This window comes from Dasypus novemcinctus, chromosome 17, assembly GCF_030445035.2.
Source record: "Dasypus novemcinctus isolate mDasNov1 chromosome 17, mDasNov1.1.hap2, whole genome shotgun sequence".
NCBI lineage: Eukaryota > Metazoa > Chordata > Mammalia > Cingulata > Dasypodidae > Dasypus > Dasypus novemcinctus.
Window position 1 is genome coordinate 16,697,444 of NC_080689.1, and position 16,787 is coordinate 16,714,230.

The 16,787-nt window shown below is 42.2% G+C and overlaps 1 long non-coding RNA gene across 1 annotated transcript; it reads right to left on the reverse strand.

Annotated features, from left to right (window-relative positions):
- Window positions 1-3,188: 3,188 nt before the first annotated feature.
- LOC131273937 (uncharacterized) lies at window positions 3,189-16,247 on the reverse strand. The gene is made up of 4 exons (XR_009181105.1): window positions 16,010-16,247; window positions 15,631-15,804; window positions 4,972-5,163; window positions 3,189-3,546 (listed from the first exon to the last, which is right to left on the reverse strand). It is a non-coding gene; the product is annotated as an uncharacterized lncRNA (long non-coding RNA).
- Between the last annotated feature and the right edge of the window lie 540 nt (window positions 16,248-16,787).

The window sequence follows — 16,787 nt, forward strand, 5'->3', positions numbered from 1 at the left end:
GAAAATAAACCGAGCCATGCTCGAACACAAACCCAGGGTCTTTACTCTCCCCCTCAGCTGCCAAGATGACCACCCCCACCCCAAACCCACATATACACACCCCAGACACAGGACAGAGAGAACCTTGATCATTATGAGGGAAAAAAAAACAATGCAAAATATGATGTAGGGTTTTTTTTAGTCAATGAGCGTGTAAACCAGTTACAAAATCATCACTTGGAGTTGCAATTACACTCTGTTCCTAACTTTATTTCCTCAGGGTATTCATTTTTCTCTCTACTCCCGCCGCCTACTAAGCTTTGTACACAAGCCCAGCAACATGAAAATATTGTTGTCTTTCGGCTGTTCTGGTCTCCAGCATTGCGGCTGCCACACACATTTTGGCATTAGCCCCACTCACTGCATTTTCTCTCCCCGCCTCCCTGCTCTTCCTTTCCCTCTCTCACCTACATTTTAGTCTTGTTATCTTGCATTTTGTCATTTCTGTTCCTGACTTAAAGGCGCTTTTTAATGGTCCACAGTGTACACTTGGTATATTTTTGCCAAACACCCCTGTTATTAACACCTTGTATTAGTTATTTGATGCTGTAGTTCATGAGAGAACACTCTCATATTTGTACTGCTAACCACAGTCTATCTTCTACCACACATTTCACTGTGTTATACAGTCCCAAGCCTTGTCCATTCTGTCCAAAGTGTACACTCAGTGGCTCTCACTTTCATCCCAGAGTTGCATTGCCTTTAAAACTTTTGGGAAAAAAGATGAACTACGAATGAGAAAACACATCGCCCATAAGTGGTGGCACAGCCCTTGATGCTATGCAAAGCCTTCCTATACCATTCATTTTTTTTTTAAAAGATTTATTTATTTATTTTATTTCTCCCCCCCGCCCCTCCCCCCAGTTGTCTGCTCTCTCTGTCCATTCGCTGTGTGTTCTTCTGTGACCGCCTCTATCCTTATCAGAGGCACCTGGAATCTGTGTCTCTTTTTGTTGCATCATCTTGCTGTGTCAGCTCTCCGTGTGTGCGGCGCCATTCCTGGGCAGGCTGCACTTTCTTTCACGCTGGGTGGCTCTCCTTACGGGGTGCACTCCTTGCACATGGGGCTCCCCTACACAGGGGACACCCCTGCGTGGCACAGCACTCCTTGTGCTCATCAGCACTGTGCATGAACCAGCTCCACACGGGTCAAGGAGGCCCGGGGTTTTAACCGCAGACCTCCCATGTGGTAGGCAGATGCCCTAACCACTGGGCCAAGTCCGCTTCCCCCTATACCATTCTTGTACTGGCGGCTCATAACAAGTAAGATATCTACGTAGTAAGATAGAGGGTTCTTTTAATGACCATTTTACAAATGAGAGAATTGAGACTATTAATTCGACCAGCCTCCAGGGATGCCTTTTTACCCTAGTTAATCCCTCCTGTAAACTGCCACAGGCAAAGTCATGGATGGTAGCTCCTACACTCAGCCACGCCGAGGGTCTACACTTGCCTTCATGTGCTTCAGCCAGAAATATTCCAAGTGTAAGGCATGGTAGAAATGAGCCCCTCTGGAATCCCCTCCCCTCCAAGCTTGCCTGCTATGCACAATGAGCTACAGTACAAACCAGGGCAATGGTTGAGGAGAAGAGAAGCGTGCTTTGCTCAGCAGAGCAAGGGTTCACACATCCCAACAGCAGCAGCTGGAGGATGGTGGGGATGTCAATTCTATTTGTGGAATGCTTACCATGTGCGGGGCGCTGTGTTTACACTTTACCCTCAGTGTCATATGCAACAGCCCAAGGCCTCTTTGATGTAGGTTCTATTGATATCCCCATTTGACAGATGAGGAAACGGAGGCTCAGAGAAGTTAAGTGATTAGTTCTGTGTTACATGGTGCACTCTGTGCACGTGGGGTTCCCCTACATGGGGGACACCCCTGCGTGGCACGGTGCTCCCTGCGTGCTTCAGCACTGCGCGTGGGCTAGCTCATCGCACGGGCCAGGAGACCTGGGTTTGAACCCTGGACCTCCCATGTGGTAGCCAGACGCTCTATTCATTGAGCCAAATCCACTTCCCAATTTATGCATTTTCAGCACACTTAACCTGGGCATCTCCACTCTCTATCAAGTGTTGGACTAAATGCCAGAAAAACAAAGATGAGGTGAAAAAAAAATCCCTGCCTTAACACACCCAATCAAGTAGAGGCCTCGGTAGGAGAAGCAATATGAGATTATTACAATCACACATGAAGCAGAAATAATTTTTGCTGGATTTTGTAATCTAGTTATGCACCTGCCCAGGCTCCTGAAGCTGCACGTGGATAGAGTAGATGCATTTCTTGTCTTGCTGTTTACATCAAGAATAGGGATTGATTGGTTGGTCATGTGATCAATGCAGCCGAGCTTTATCAATTTATTTGCTGATGAGCTTCTATTTGCTTGGAACTGCACTGGTCATGAGGACAAAGCAGAGAATGGAAAAGAAAAGGGACTGTGTCTTCCTCCCAGAAAGCTTTGTTTACAGCCTTACAAACAATCAACTCATAGAAATGTAGGCAGCGACTATTTTTCATGTAACATTTGGGAACTAATATTCAAGTGATAGAGATACTACTGGAACACTGCATTCCAGCTTCCCTCTTCCCAGTTCTGGAAGTCTTCTGGCCAGTGTCTGAATGTGAGTTGGGGTGGAGAGTAGGAGGGGGAGAGGTTAAAAACATGGACTACAGATAGCCAGAGTGCAAGAAACAGACCCTGCCAGTTCGAAGGTCACCTTCTTGAGATTCTTTCCCTGTGTTTTTGTTGTGGTTTGAAACCTCCTCTCTGGGCTGGAGCCTCTTGCTATTGGATCCCAGCCAGTTCTGACTAGTATAGTCAGGATTTAGCTTCCTTTGACCTTGGCCCAAGCCCAAGCCTCCCAAAGGTACAGCCCTTGACTTCCCCCCCACCAAGTGCATGGTTTTCTCTTTGGCAAGCAATCCTTTCTCAGAAGTAGAGCATGAAGATTTGGGGATGGTGGCAATCAATGCCAGTGTCAGAGGTCACTAAAAGAAATGGATCAAGAGCTAGATTAGAGACAGCCCTTCTTAGGAAGGTGGTGGCAACAGATGTCTTTAAAAAGAATTCTCATTTAAGGGCATAATATAATGATAATTAGAATTAGAATTAATAAGCACTTGACACATCACAACCACCCGATGAGGGGGGTGTACATTTAATCTTTATTTCTTGACAAAAACATGAAGAAACAGGCTGTGAGAGGCTAAAGAGCCTGTCATTAACTCACTGCATGTAGTAGTAATCAAACTGCTGAATGCATTTGGAGAACAACTGCAGAAATTGAGATGGATGGCAGCCCCCTTGCTGGTCTGCCTTCTGTGGTGGCTGTTCTTATTTTGTTTTGTTTTTTTTTTTTATTTCTTAGGATTCCCTCTGCTTCAAACCATCATTTCTCCACCTCTGTCCAACTGTGAGCTGACTGGCCTCACAACTTCAAGCCTGCCTTTAGATGGGCTGCTCGGCCAATTTTCAGGGGAAGCATCCTATCCTGTCTTTGAACACGGTCCTGTGGGGAGAGGAGACAGTGGGGCTCTAGAAGATTCTACACCAAGCAGGCATGGTGTAGACTGCTTGCTCCAGTCTCAAAAACTAGCCTTGCTCAATCCCCATTCTTCTGGCAAATAAATATCTCCTGACCATTCACTTTATCCAAGAAAACTTTCTTCCCTGTATCATTCCCTCTAAAGAGCCCATAAAAACAAAAATCCCTGACCTCACACCTCAGGAATGTAATCACCTTCTCAAATGGTAAACTCTCTGCCCAGGCTATGATTTAGACCAGGAATCTCTTGTGCCAAATTTGTTCTTGAGTAGTGCTGAGGGTGCTTCTGGCAGTGAAGACGTGATAAATAATCATCACTTCAAAGGGTAAACAAAAACTCCATTTCACTTAAAAATACTCTGGACCAACACTAGAGGTAATGTTTCAAAACATCTGGAAGAGTATGGCTGGTCTTTCTTCCAAGAATCTTTGTGGAGTTTTTGTGGGGTGCCACAAAAAGTATCAGCCACATTCTTTTATCAGTAGAAAATGGGTCTGAGATTTACATAACTTTATGGACCACAACTTTTCATGTAGCTAGGGGCCACATGTGCATATTTTCAAAAGAGACTCATTGGAGAATCATCTCAGGATGGTGACAAAATTGGACATGGAAAGTAGTTTGGTCTATCCAAGGCCATGACCACCTCGTACCAGGGGCCCCGGGGGGTGTTTAGCTGGCGTTGTGTGTGTTACCACATTTGGCTTCAGAAACTGGAAATTCTAGCAAGTTTAGACATGACCAAATCTTATAGTTAGTCATAATTATCAATTATTTTTGGTCTTATGGAAGCAAAAATGACTGATGACCACATGCATGACAGTGGCTCGCATTGCCACAGTGTTGGACCTCCACTCACCCCACCAAAGGACCCAATAAACAGTGGTGCTTTTGGAGATGTGAGTCCTGCCACAGGAGAGTTGCCTTGGTGGGGGGTGAGGGATGGGGTTGCCCACACCAATTCCTTACAAACACAGAAGGCAAGCATCTACAAGGATGGGCAGAAGGAAGAGGGGAGGAAGGAAAAAGGAGAGAACGCTCAGTGGTCCTTTAGAGTTTCAGTTCCAGATTTAAGAAATCAAAATTTCAGAAGGGAGGAAGGGTGAAGATGGCCTAGAGATAGAACAAACTAAAGCAAGCAGAACTTTATAGGCTGCCATTTTACTGTCTCAGAAGTCTAGTAGATCTTCTCCTAGTACTCTGACTAGGAAGCAGCTTCACTACCAAGCATTTTATCCTTCACCTAGTGGTGCTTATACCATGTGCCCCCTTCATAGACCAGCACACCTTAATACCTCCCCACCTCAATGGCAGGCAGCCTGACGCTATGGTCCATGGGTTCCACTCAAGCAATTGCTATTCTCCTTGTTGAACGAAGCTGCTGTTACCTTCTGGTGGTGACTGCAGCCCTGATCTTGCCCTGGAGTTTGAGGGTACAGAGTAGTCACAGGTAGAGGTGGTCAGATGTTCTTCAGAGTTCCTAGGACAGCCTCAAGAAGTGGGGTCTTCAATGCCTCTTGGCCTCCAGGGTTAATCTGATCCCTGGAAGTTCCTGATTTTGGCAGCAAAACAAGAACAGACTGCAGAGAGAAGTTAGAGGAGGTTAAATTCCCTTATAAACTGAAATAATCTCAATAACTTGACCTTGCAATATAAAGATAGGTTTGCTCATAAATATAATACTCTTTATTCACTTATTTAACAAATGTTAACTTATCAAATATTTAACAACACAAATCTCTTATTAGATCAGCATGAGTTACATTTATAGCCAATGCTGAACAGAGACCCAGAGATCATTTATTGATGTATTTACATAACAAGTATCTATCATCTGCCCACAGTGTACTGTACAGGAAATATAAAGATAGATGACCTATTGCTCAGGCTGATACAGCAGATAAGACCTATCTACTTGCAACCATACAACAGGAATAGGGCATAAGAATTGTAGGACAAATACACAGGACATACATCGCAGATTTGAAGAACTTCTGGTTAGGGAAATTTTCTGGGCTTCAAGTTGACTTTGAATTCCAGGCAAGGAGAACAGAATAATTAAGAGTCAGAAGTTCATTGGGTGACACAGGACTGGACTTCACTCAGTGTTGGGCAGAGTTGGACCAAAGAACATGGGCATGGGGGAAATGGGAGATCCAGATGACAAACTTGTCAGGGGCAGAGAGTTGAGAGCTTTGATGGTCTGATCACATAATTTTTCTGAGGAAAGGAGACCCTTGGAGGTGCTTTGCAGAGGAGAGCCATGATCAGAATAAGCTTTATCTGAGAAACACCTCATCCAATGGATCCACTCAAGAAAGCCTGGAGGAGTAAAACCAATGGTAAGACACTTGCAATCTGCAATAGAGGCAACTGAATTTGTCAAAGTGGATGGGATTGTCGTGGGACAGAGTGTTGAACAAGAAGCCCCCAGAGTTAGTGATGAGGAGATCAAGAGTGACTTCTGAGTTACCACTGTGGTGGTGGAGGCTGCTTTGAAGCCTCTGCAGGCTGCTTAGACAGTTAAAGGAATGAGGACAGACAGCTTTGCCAAAGCTCTTGGCTGCTCCTATTTGCAGCTGGTCAAACAGCACCTTTCCTGGAGTATGAGAATATGATGCATTTTAAAATAACAATGCTGCAGGTTTCATTTGGAAGCCTGTTTATCCTGTAGCAGGTCATCTGTTCTCAACACAAGGCAACTGGAGAGCATTAACATGGGTAGGAGTTGCTATACTCAGACTGTGCCCTCTGTTTCTGTATAAGTAAAATTGGCATGCCATGTTGCTGAATGAACACTCAACCAGTTCTCAGTACTATTTCTTCCATTCCATGATCCCATTAGCAACTATTGTTTCCTTTGCTCTGCAGCATTCCCTGTCTCAGAGCTCGGCCAGTGGGGGCAGCACAAGTACCATGGGTGAGATATTTAACTATCGACCCCCACCCCCCAGGCAGGGGAAGAGACAGCAAGACACCTGTCTAGAAGTCCTGACACCCAGTCATTACAGAAGATTATAGAGTACTTAAGAAATGAATGCGGTCTGTTATTTGACAAATGGTGGGTTCTAAACCACAGAGCTACTTAGAACAGAGTGGGTGAATAATGATTGCAGGATGAACCTGCCTTCACAAAGGGCCCAGTGTTTAGTGAAGCAATTGAGTTAATCCTGACAGCACCCAGTTAGTAAAATAACCCTTTCACTGCATGTTGGACACTATGATGCCATAAAAGAATTCATTTGTTTCCAAAAGATTAATAACTTGCTTTTGGAGAATCCAGTTACTGATCATCAGAGTGTAACTGAGGGTTAAGAATTAACAAGTAATTATGATACCTAAATCATTATATAGATGACTTTATATTATAAAATAGCAAAAGGTTAATCCCTGAAATTACTGAAGCTACCTAGAGTGGTCTCACCCCTGTTTACTTCTCCAGACTTAGCCTCACACTGTTGATGCTCACCTTTGTGATGGAAATTCTAGGTTGACTTTACCCTTGTTTATAGATTAGGCTCATTGTGTATGCTTACTATTAGGATGGTAGTCACCCACCCTCCTGCGTAATATCCACCTGGAAAACCTTGTCACTGACCTCTACACTGTACTTTCCTATTCCAGAAACTTGATCTCTGATAATGATTGTGACTTTATGACTTTCCCTGGTTTGGTACCACACCCACCCCTTACTCTTCAGTCCCTTAATGTTTATTAAAGAAGAAACCTGTGTCCAGCTCCACCTCAATTATTCATTAGCTCCCCAATGTTATAAAATATTAGAATTTCTGTAGATCAGGGAGGCTGTTTTGGACCATTAAGCAACTGTGCTCCTTTGATTGCACAACCAAGTAAATTCTTTCTCTCTTTGAAAGTTTGGTGTCTCAGGAATTGGCTTTAAAGGTGCATTTGGAGAAGAACCCATTTTTGCTCAGTAGCAAGAGCAAGTGAGAGGGAGGCAGACTTGGCCCAGTGAATAGGGCGTCACACACACGGAGAGCTGACACAGCAAGATGGTGCAGCAAAAAGAAACACAGATGGCCGTGCCACTGACAACAGAAGCGGACAAAAAAAGAAGAACACGCGGTAAACGGACACAGAGAACAGACAACAGGGGCGGGGTGGGTGGGGCAGGAAGGGGAGAGAAATAAATAAAAAATAAATCTTAAAAAAAAAAACAAGTTCGATAACATGATCTGAACTTGAAAGGATTATGAATACTGGGAGAATGTGAGCTGAAATTTACGTACTTATTATTTATTTATTTATTTTTAGGCACTGGGCTGGGGATTAGACCTGGAACCTCATATGTGGGAAGCCAGAGCTCAACCACTCAGCCGCTTCAGCTCCCCTAAGTCATTTTTTCCATTTGTTTTGCTTGTTGTTTGTTTTTTTTCTTTTGTTTTTGGGAGGCACTGGGAACTGAAGCCCAGACCTCTTGTATGGGAAGCCGGCACTCAACCACTTAAGCCACATCTGCTCCCCTACATACTCATTTTGTGAAGAACTTTAAGAAAATGTCTAAGCCTATCTTAATACCCTTGCTTTTAGGAAGAAATTGACATACTGGACCTAATGTGTATACAAAGGCCAACAGCTATGACTCGAATGTCACTGGTGACACACAACTCAACAAACAGGTATTGAGACACTACTTCATAGAGTCTGGGACTTTGCCAAAAGGTACAGAGCTAGTATGTAAGCTTCATGAAGGCAAGGATTTATGTCTGTTCTGTTCATTGATATCTCCCATAGTAGATTCTCAATGAATATTTGTTGAATGAATGAAGGACCGAGAACTTTGAGTGAAATTCATACTGCCAATTCAATTGTGGGAAGCAGACTCTCAAGCCAATGCTGACTGGCAGTGGTATTATTGCCACTCAAAACCCTAAATAGGCATGAATGAATGAATGAATGAATGAAAACCTGACGACCAATTTTGAAAGTTTGTTGACCCCTGAGTCAATATTTGATATATCATTGCCCTCAGGGGATTACTTTTCCCAGCAAAAGATTAAGTCAAATGCATGTAGAGTACCCAAAGGAATGCTTTGAAACCACAGATGAAAGATGCTTGGGAAAACAATCCATCGTGCACATTTTAAACCAAAATCCACTTGTAGTTTTCTAGAAATGCAGACCAAAGAAAAAAATGATGGAGGAACTCTACTGTACAAATGGAAAATTTAGAGTATCACAAGAGTAAGCAGTTTGGTACAATTTCGGTTGCAGATCTAACACCGATACTAAGCAAAAGTGAGCTCTTTTCTCCTGATGCACCTTTAAAGCCAATTCCTGAGACACCAAGCTTTCAAAGAGACAAAGAATGTATTTGGTTGCACCAGCAAAGGAGCACAGTGGCCTAATAGCCCAAAACAGCCTCCCTGATCTACAGAAATTCTAATATTTTATAACACTGGGTAGCTAATGAATATTTGGGGTGGAGCTAGACACAGGTTCCTTCATTAATAAACACTAAGGGGCTGAACAGGAAGGGGGTGGGTGTGGTACCAAACCAGGGAAAGTCATAAAGTCTCAATCATTATCAGAGATCAAGTTTCTGGAATAGGAAAGTACAGTGTAGAGGTCAGTGACAAGGTTTTCCAGGTGGATATTACGCAGGAGGGTGGGTGACTACCATCCTAATAGTAAGCATATACAATGAGCCTAATCTATAAACAAGGGTAAAGTCAACCTAGAATTACCATCACAAAGGTGAGCATCAACAGTGTGAGGCTAAGTCTGGAGAAGTAAACAGGGGTGAGACCACTCTAGGTAGCTTCAGTAATTTCAGGGATTAACCTTTTGCTATTTTATAATATAAAGTCATCTATATAATGATTTAGGTATCATAATTACTTGTTAATTCTTAACCCTTGGTTACAAGACTCATTGTCAAAGGATTGCTTTTGAGTTACATGCTGCTTGCCATGATAGGAATGTATCACTATAGGCTTTGTTAATTTTTTATATAGTGGAAGATCATAGGTATGCTCTTTAAGATACTTCAAAACCAGCCTTATTGATAACCGGATATTGGTATGAAGAAAGAATCTATATCCATACCCTACAACAAAGTAACCTTGAAATGTATTAAAAAGTTATATATTAAAGAAATTTTGGATCACAGAGGGGTTCAACTATGGCAGGGGAGGAGTATTGGTGTGGAGTATCATTGATGGGGGATGAATGGGTGGGAGGGAATTCTCCAGGGCATGCATATATGGTATATAGATATGTTCAGATGGGAGTAGGGTATCTAGGAACCACTTATATTTTTTACTGTAATGTTTTGTGTAATCTATTTATCTTTTTTTAAAAAAAACAATATTAAAAATTAAATAAATTAAAAAAATAAAAAAGTTATATATGAATAAAATGATTGAAAATAGACTAGAATAAATTGGAGATGAGATCTTCAAAGTTATGAAGAAACAGGGGAAAATTACAAAGGAAAACACTGGCAGACTTGCTTTCCCAGTCAAAGAATATATTGGGTGAAATAAATGTGGTTTTGGAATCAGACAGATTAGGTCAATTCCTAGCTCCCAAAAAATAATTTTCAACTCTGAAATCAGGTTCCAGCAAAACTATGAGTCAAGTATGAAGTTACAATAAAGAAATTTTCAGGCATTCAAGGTCTCAAAATATTTATCTCCCTTAAGCATTTTTTAAAAAAAGAAAGTTACTTGAGGATGTGTTCTATCAAAATGAAGAAAACAAAGAAAGAGGAAGACCTGGGGCTCGTAAAACAATGGATTCAACTCAGAAAATCGTGAAGGGAAGTCTGATGAGGGTAGAATGATAGCAGATTCCAAGAAGGAGCAAACTGGGGTGTGGGTGGGAGGACCGGGAAGAATGAGTAGGCTATCTAACATAATGGGACAATTGGAGGTGAAGGGGAATAGAAATTATATTAAGGAAATATGAAAGAATATGATAATTTAGTGCAAGAAACAAACAAAAAGAAAACCGTTAAAAGCTATGGGGTGGGCAGGGGCAGGAGAAAGCTGTTACAGAAAGAAAAATAACCATAGTGTTTGCTTGACTCAGTAGTAAACAATATTTACATAGTCATGAAATCGTAAATGCTATTTATGGACTTATCTAAAAGCAGTGATTTAATTATAGCAGAAATATGGGAACTGGTGCATTGGTGCTAGAAAGTCTTATCACAGCAGGAAATAAACAGATAATCTCTGAAACTGATAAATCAAGGAATAAAAATAGAATCATATGGTTTAGTGATATATAAAAGTCATGATCAGAAGAAATAGCCAAGAAAGTTCAAAGCAGTTGCTATTGCAAAAAGAGAATTAGGACATGGTTAGGAGGGGGGCAAGGAACTGTCAGTTTCTAGTGTGAATCTTTTGATCCTAAATCATTTTATGTTGTGAATTTACACAATTATATGGTGTTACATGTAATGGTATATGTAATACCATATAATTTTATATATATATATACACATAATTAGTTTAATCAAAATGTGGTAAGATGAAATAATTAAATAGTAAAAAAAATAAAATAAACCTGCTCCCCTACCACCTATTTGTTTAGCTTCTCAGAGCCCCCATGGTCCTCATGTATAAATGGCAAGTATCATAAACATCCTTCAAGATTGTTCTTGACATTAAACGAACTGCTGATATTAGCATCTGGCCCACAAAAGGCATTAGTACCTATTAGAGCTATCATTATATGAAACCCAAAAATCACACAGAAAAAGCAAAAACCAACAGAATAGGGAAAATATTTTCAACAAATATGACACAAAAGATTGATAGCTAGATTATAGATTTCACATCTATGAAAGTACTTATTATGTGCAAAAATACTGTACTAGGGGTTTGGAACATAAAGAAAAAACAAACCGAAACCAACATTAAATAAATGAGAGGAAGGACATGATCATATAGATAAGTCACAGAAGAGCAAATACATACAGTAAATGAGCATGAATAAAATAGTATAACAATCAAATAAGTGCAAATAAAATCAAGTATTATTTGATTTCCATTCCAGTATAAACTCAGTGCTGAGGAGGCAGAGGTTAAAAGTGAAAGTAGATGACATGGGAAATGTGGATAACCTTTGGGAAAACAAATTGACAAATCCTATAGAACAATATATAACAATCATGCATTTTGAACCATTAAACCCCAAAGTAAAGAATTTAAAATAATAAAGTTATAAGTATGCAAATATATAAAATAGGGAACACTTAAAATGTCCATCAATAAGATAATTAAGCAAATCATGGCTTATCTATTTTATGGTTTTTTATCATTAACAAGTTGGTTATAAGTAAACATGTAAAGATAGTTACATAATATACTATCTGAAATTATGTCTGAACAATATTAAAATTATATTAATATATGTATACATATGTTTCAAAGTGTGAAAGAAAGGACAACATAAAATGGGTAAGGGTGGTAACAGTAAGTGAGCAGCTTTTTGCATCTTAAATATTTTAACAAAAAAGACACTGAATCATAGAACGTTAAAGCTGATATTTCATGTAATCTAGTCAGTAACTCCATTTTTCAAAAGGGGAAACTTGTGGCTCAGGCCAGAGTAAAAATTGAAAGTTGTCATTCAAACCCTGTCCATCTTGCCAAGTACAGAAAAGGACAAAAGTCTCCAAATACCTTGTCGGAGACCAAGCCTCTGGAGTTCTGTCTGTATTAGGGTGCTCTCCCGAGCCCATCCTCACTCATTAAAGCCTCATTCATCCCAAATGACTGTCAGGAAACGGCAGTGAAATTTTTAACCCTGCAGTTCCCCAGGGCAGAGGGGGACGGAGGGAATCAGAAATGGCACAGGGAAATAGGAGGCACATCGCTGCCACGTGGGGGCTTTTTCTAGCCTTGAAGGCCTCCTCCCCAATCCGAAGATCTCCTGCCTCTCCCTGCCCCTTCCTCCGTGAGCCATCTTCCCTGCGGGTGGGGTCACCCGTAAACAGGTGGCAGTGGAGAGTCGGAGAGACTGTTCCAGCCAGTTGTGACTTCTCAGTCCTCTCGTTCTCCCTAACACTTCACCTTTCTTTTATCACATCTAAACCTGCCCTGTTGTAGGGCTACAACAACAATTGTAGTGGACTACAATAGTCCACTAATAAATATTTGTTGGATTAAGTGCCACATCCACCGAAGAATGAAGTGAGCAGACAAAACTTCAAATGGATCTTTTGCCTGAAGCCTCCCTTCTCTCTGGGCTCTCCCTCCCACAGCCCACCTGAATGCCAGGCCCTGGGCTGACAGGCATCCCAAGGGGGCCAGCCAGAGCCCTGGGGCTCACTGACCTGAGCACAAAGTGCCCCGAAGTGTTAGCGGGTTTGGAAGGCCCGGAAGAGGGAAGGGTCTGCGCTCTCTGGAGGAAGTGACAGCTTAACTGAGCCTTGTAAGGTGAGGACATGTGCTCCAGGGTAGGGCAGGGGCTTCACATTCCCTAAAGGAAATGACAGGTATTTTAAAAAGCCATTAAAAACAAGAAAAAGGAGATCTCTCCTGCCCACACTTGAAAGTTTAACTTAGACCCCACCTTAGCTTCAGCCTCTTTGCCCCTTTTGGAGTCTTGGGTGTTGTGCCCAGACCCACCCAGGCCGGCCGCAAGGAAAAGGGAGGAGCTGGGGCAGCCCACTAGGAAGTTCTGATGACTTCAAGGAAAGTGGAAAGGGTGGAAGAGGCGGTAGTCGGGTGGCACAGTGGCTCTGTCAGGAAGAATCAGAGCAGGCAGGAGTTGAATGTCAAAGTGAACAAATACTGCTGTATCTGTGGAAAAACAAAACTCGCCAAACCCGGAACTTAGGGCTACTTACTTGAAGTTGATGGGGTGAGGGTGGCGGAGCAGGGAAAGAAGGGGAAAAAAAAAATTGAGACACATTGCAACATACAATATTTAAAGTGGATTTTCCTGGCATGAGAAAATAGTCATGCCTGTTTTTTTGGCGTAAGGATCACTTGAATCAAAAGTCTTGGATGCAGACTCTCGCGAGTTTGGCTGCAGTCGACACAGCACTAACGCACTCACTTTGGGGTGCGGGTTCCAGGTACTGAGAGCAGGGAGAACCCCTGGGGGTTCCCTCTGGGTTGGTGGGAAACCAGGGAGGGGGTGCTCCTTGCCAGGCCCTAGTTACTCCCCCTTGAGGCCTCCACCTTAGACCACCTTAGACCCTAAGGGGGGTACTCTTTCCATTCCTCTCAGCACTCAGTGTTTGCTGAGCACATCCTGGTTTGAGAATTGACCAACATTTTGTCTGCCAAGAGATCCCAGTGTCTTCATATTCCAGTGGCCAGCTCCCAGGCCTGAGCTTAAAAACAAGGGGAGAGCATTTGTTGGGAGACATACTAAGATTCTTTTCAAATGGTTCAGCCTCAAATATTTGGAATAATCTTTGAAATTTATTGAGGACTTACTTGGTGCCAGGAACTAAACCATCACTTTCCTTATATTAACTCCTTTAGTCCACTCTAGGAGCCAATGAACCTAGCCCGTTGCTGGCACCTGGGACTTTAAGTAATGTGCCCCAGCTCACCCCACTAATGAGAGGGTGAAGATAGGAACCCAAGCAGTCTGTTTCCAAAACCTACCCTCTCAACCACCCTGTTGAGTTGCCTCTTGGCAGGAGCAGCTGAATGCAGCTGCAGTTGGGGAGTCCAGAGCCAGGTTGGGTTAGCGGCTGTGTACAAGCTATGTACTACCTGGTTGTGACCCCTGGGTGAGGCAGGCCTGGCAGTGGGGAGAATAAGGATGCTCCAGAAGGGTGGCCTCTGGGGCCACTGCCTTGTGTCTTCTTCCCCATCATCTTTAGTAAACTGCTCCTCCCCAGGGCTCTTAGGTTGCCCAAATCAGCTTCAGGTGGCGAGAAAGGACACCAGACAATGCTTACTGATATTGGTGTTGGCTTCTTAAAGGGCAACTCAAGGTTTAAGTAAGGACACTTAATAGCATAAAAACAGGGACCACTGGCAAGGAGTTTTCAGGCACCCCCATGCCAGAGAGAGGCTTTGGGATAGGGGAGGAGACCCTCCTGTACCTCTCCAGGCTCCTGGTGATGAGGCAAAGCACCATGGGAATTGTGGCCCAAGCACGAGGAATCTAAGTTCCCTGAGATGAGAAAATTAAGTTTTACCATTGCTACAGACTGTACTTTGCTGCCTCTTTACTTTCCACATTTGTTTTAGCCTCTCTTCCAAGAACTACATGTCTATTTATTTTTTCCAGGATAGATTTCTTCAAAGCTTCTATTAAGTAGGACAGCTCTCTTAATTCCACTTGTTCTTATTAGCTGCTATTATGGTAGCTCCTGAATCCATTTATATTCTCCACAGGAGCCTGGCTTTAGGAGTGGGTTGGTATCTCCACGTAGAATCTTGGACAGAAATTGCTGTGGGTTGGCTGCCTCAGTTGGGCTACTAATGCTCCTCAGTGACTGATTCCCAGGACATGTCCTCCTCTGTCCTTCTACTTGTAGCTGATGCTGGCAATAGATGACCAGTGGTAAGCATGGCAGCTTTATCACGCAGCTGCCCCGTGCTGTGTGTGCCTGTGTGTGTGCATGCATGAGCTGGGTTATGATATCTTTACCAAGTATCAGATATTTTATTTCAATACCAATAAAATATATAATGCCTTCAAGTATTCATGGAAATGCTATTTACATCTGTTTCTAGTCTGGCTAGGATCTATCCATAATGAAAATGAATAAATGTCCATGCCTAAAAGTACATCAAACATTTCAGCAGTGCCATTTTATAAAATGTTAGGACTTCTTCACTGGCAAGTGGCAGGAGCCCAGCCTAAACTAGCTTAAACAGCAACAACCAGGAAAGGAATTCATTTGTCATATAACTGAAACATATAAGGGTAGATCTTGCTGGCTTAAGCATGGCTAATCGAGGAGCTCAAATATGTCGTTTCAACTATCTGTTTCCTCTATTCACCTCTGGGCTCTGCCTTTTCCTGGATTGCATTCATTCTCAGGAAAACTCTTCTCACCTGGTGGAAAAGTGACCACAGGAAGTCTAGGCTTACATTACCTTTGCAGCAAACGTCCCAATCAAAGAGAGCACTTCTTTCCCAGTATTCTAGCAAAAGTCTGAGAGAGGACTCTAATCGGTCCAGCTTGCCTCATAGGCACATCTCTTAACCAATCATTGTGGACAGATAAGTGGGAATCTCTGTTTGGTCAGGCTTGAATCATGGGTCCACGTCTGTGGCAAAGGACAGAAAGGAGAGATCAATTTTATTTGAACCATATGGTAGGGCTTCTTATCTGAAAAGAAGCCTCTGTTACCAAAAAAAAAAAAAAAGGGAGAAGTAAAAGTGTATTGGGCTGTATTAGTCAGGGTTCTATAGGGAAACAGAAACAACAGGAGGTATATGTCAATAGTATGCGATTTTATAAGAGTCTCTCACATAACCATGGGGTGCACAAGTCCAGATTTTGCAGGCAGGAACCAGGGTTCTGATGAAAGTCCAATTCAGGTTCTTGATTAATTTCCAGGTAGACATTGGCTGTCCAAAGATGAGCTGGGAAATTCTCTTTGATTGCTGAAATCACTTCCCCTTCTAAGGCATTCAACTGACAGGATAAAGCATCACTCACTGCTGATGACAATCTCCCCGATTGATGTAGATGTAATCTATGCAGTAAAGTCACTGGTGACTAAAGTCCATAAATGTCCTTGCATTACAGTTAGCCCAGTGCTATCTTGACCAAACAATTGGGCATAATTACCTGGCTGAGGTGACACATTAGCCTGACCATCACAATCCATCTCTTGTCAACTCAGCAACCATACACATTACCTTAAACCATACTTAGTCTCTAAGTAAAAAACAATAACAGACATGCATATATATACATTTCTGCCAAACAATTTTCAACTCTCCTATGTACAATCAGAAACACATTAATAGGGTGCAAGTCCCTCAAGTAATATTCACTCTTAAACTTGGCATCCTTAAATATTATTACATGAAACTAATACAACTTGTCATATGATAGGGGAAAACATTGGGGAAGAAAACAAAGAAATTCATTTTGTGTACATACATAATCATACTCATAACAAAACAAGAAAGAAAGATTCATGACTATTACAGTCCTCAGTTCTGTAACTGGTCATGTGGTTGAAGTCCAAATTTATCACTGCCTTTATCCACTACCCATTCCATGTTCCCTTTATCCTCA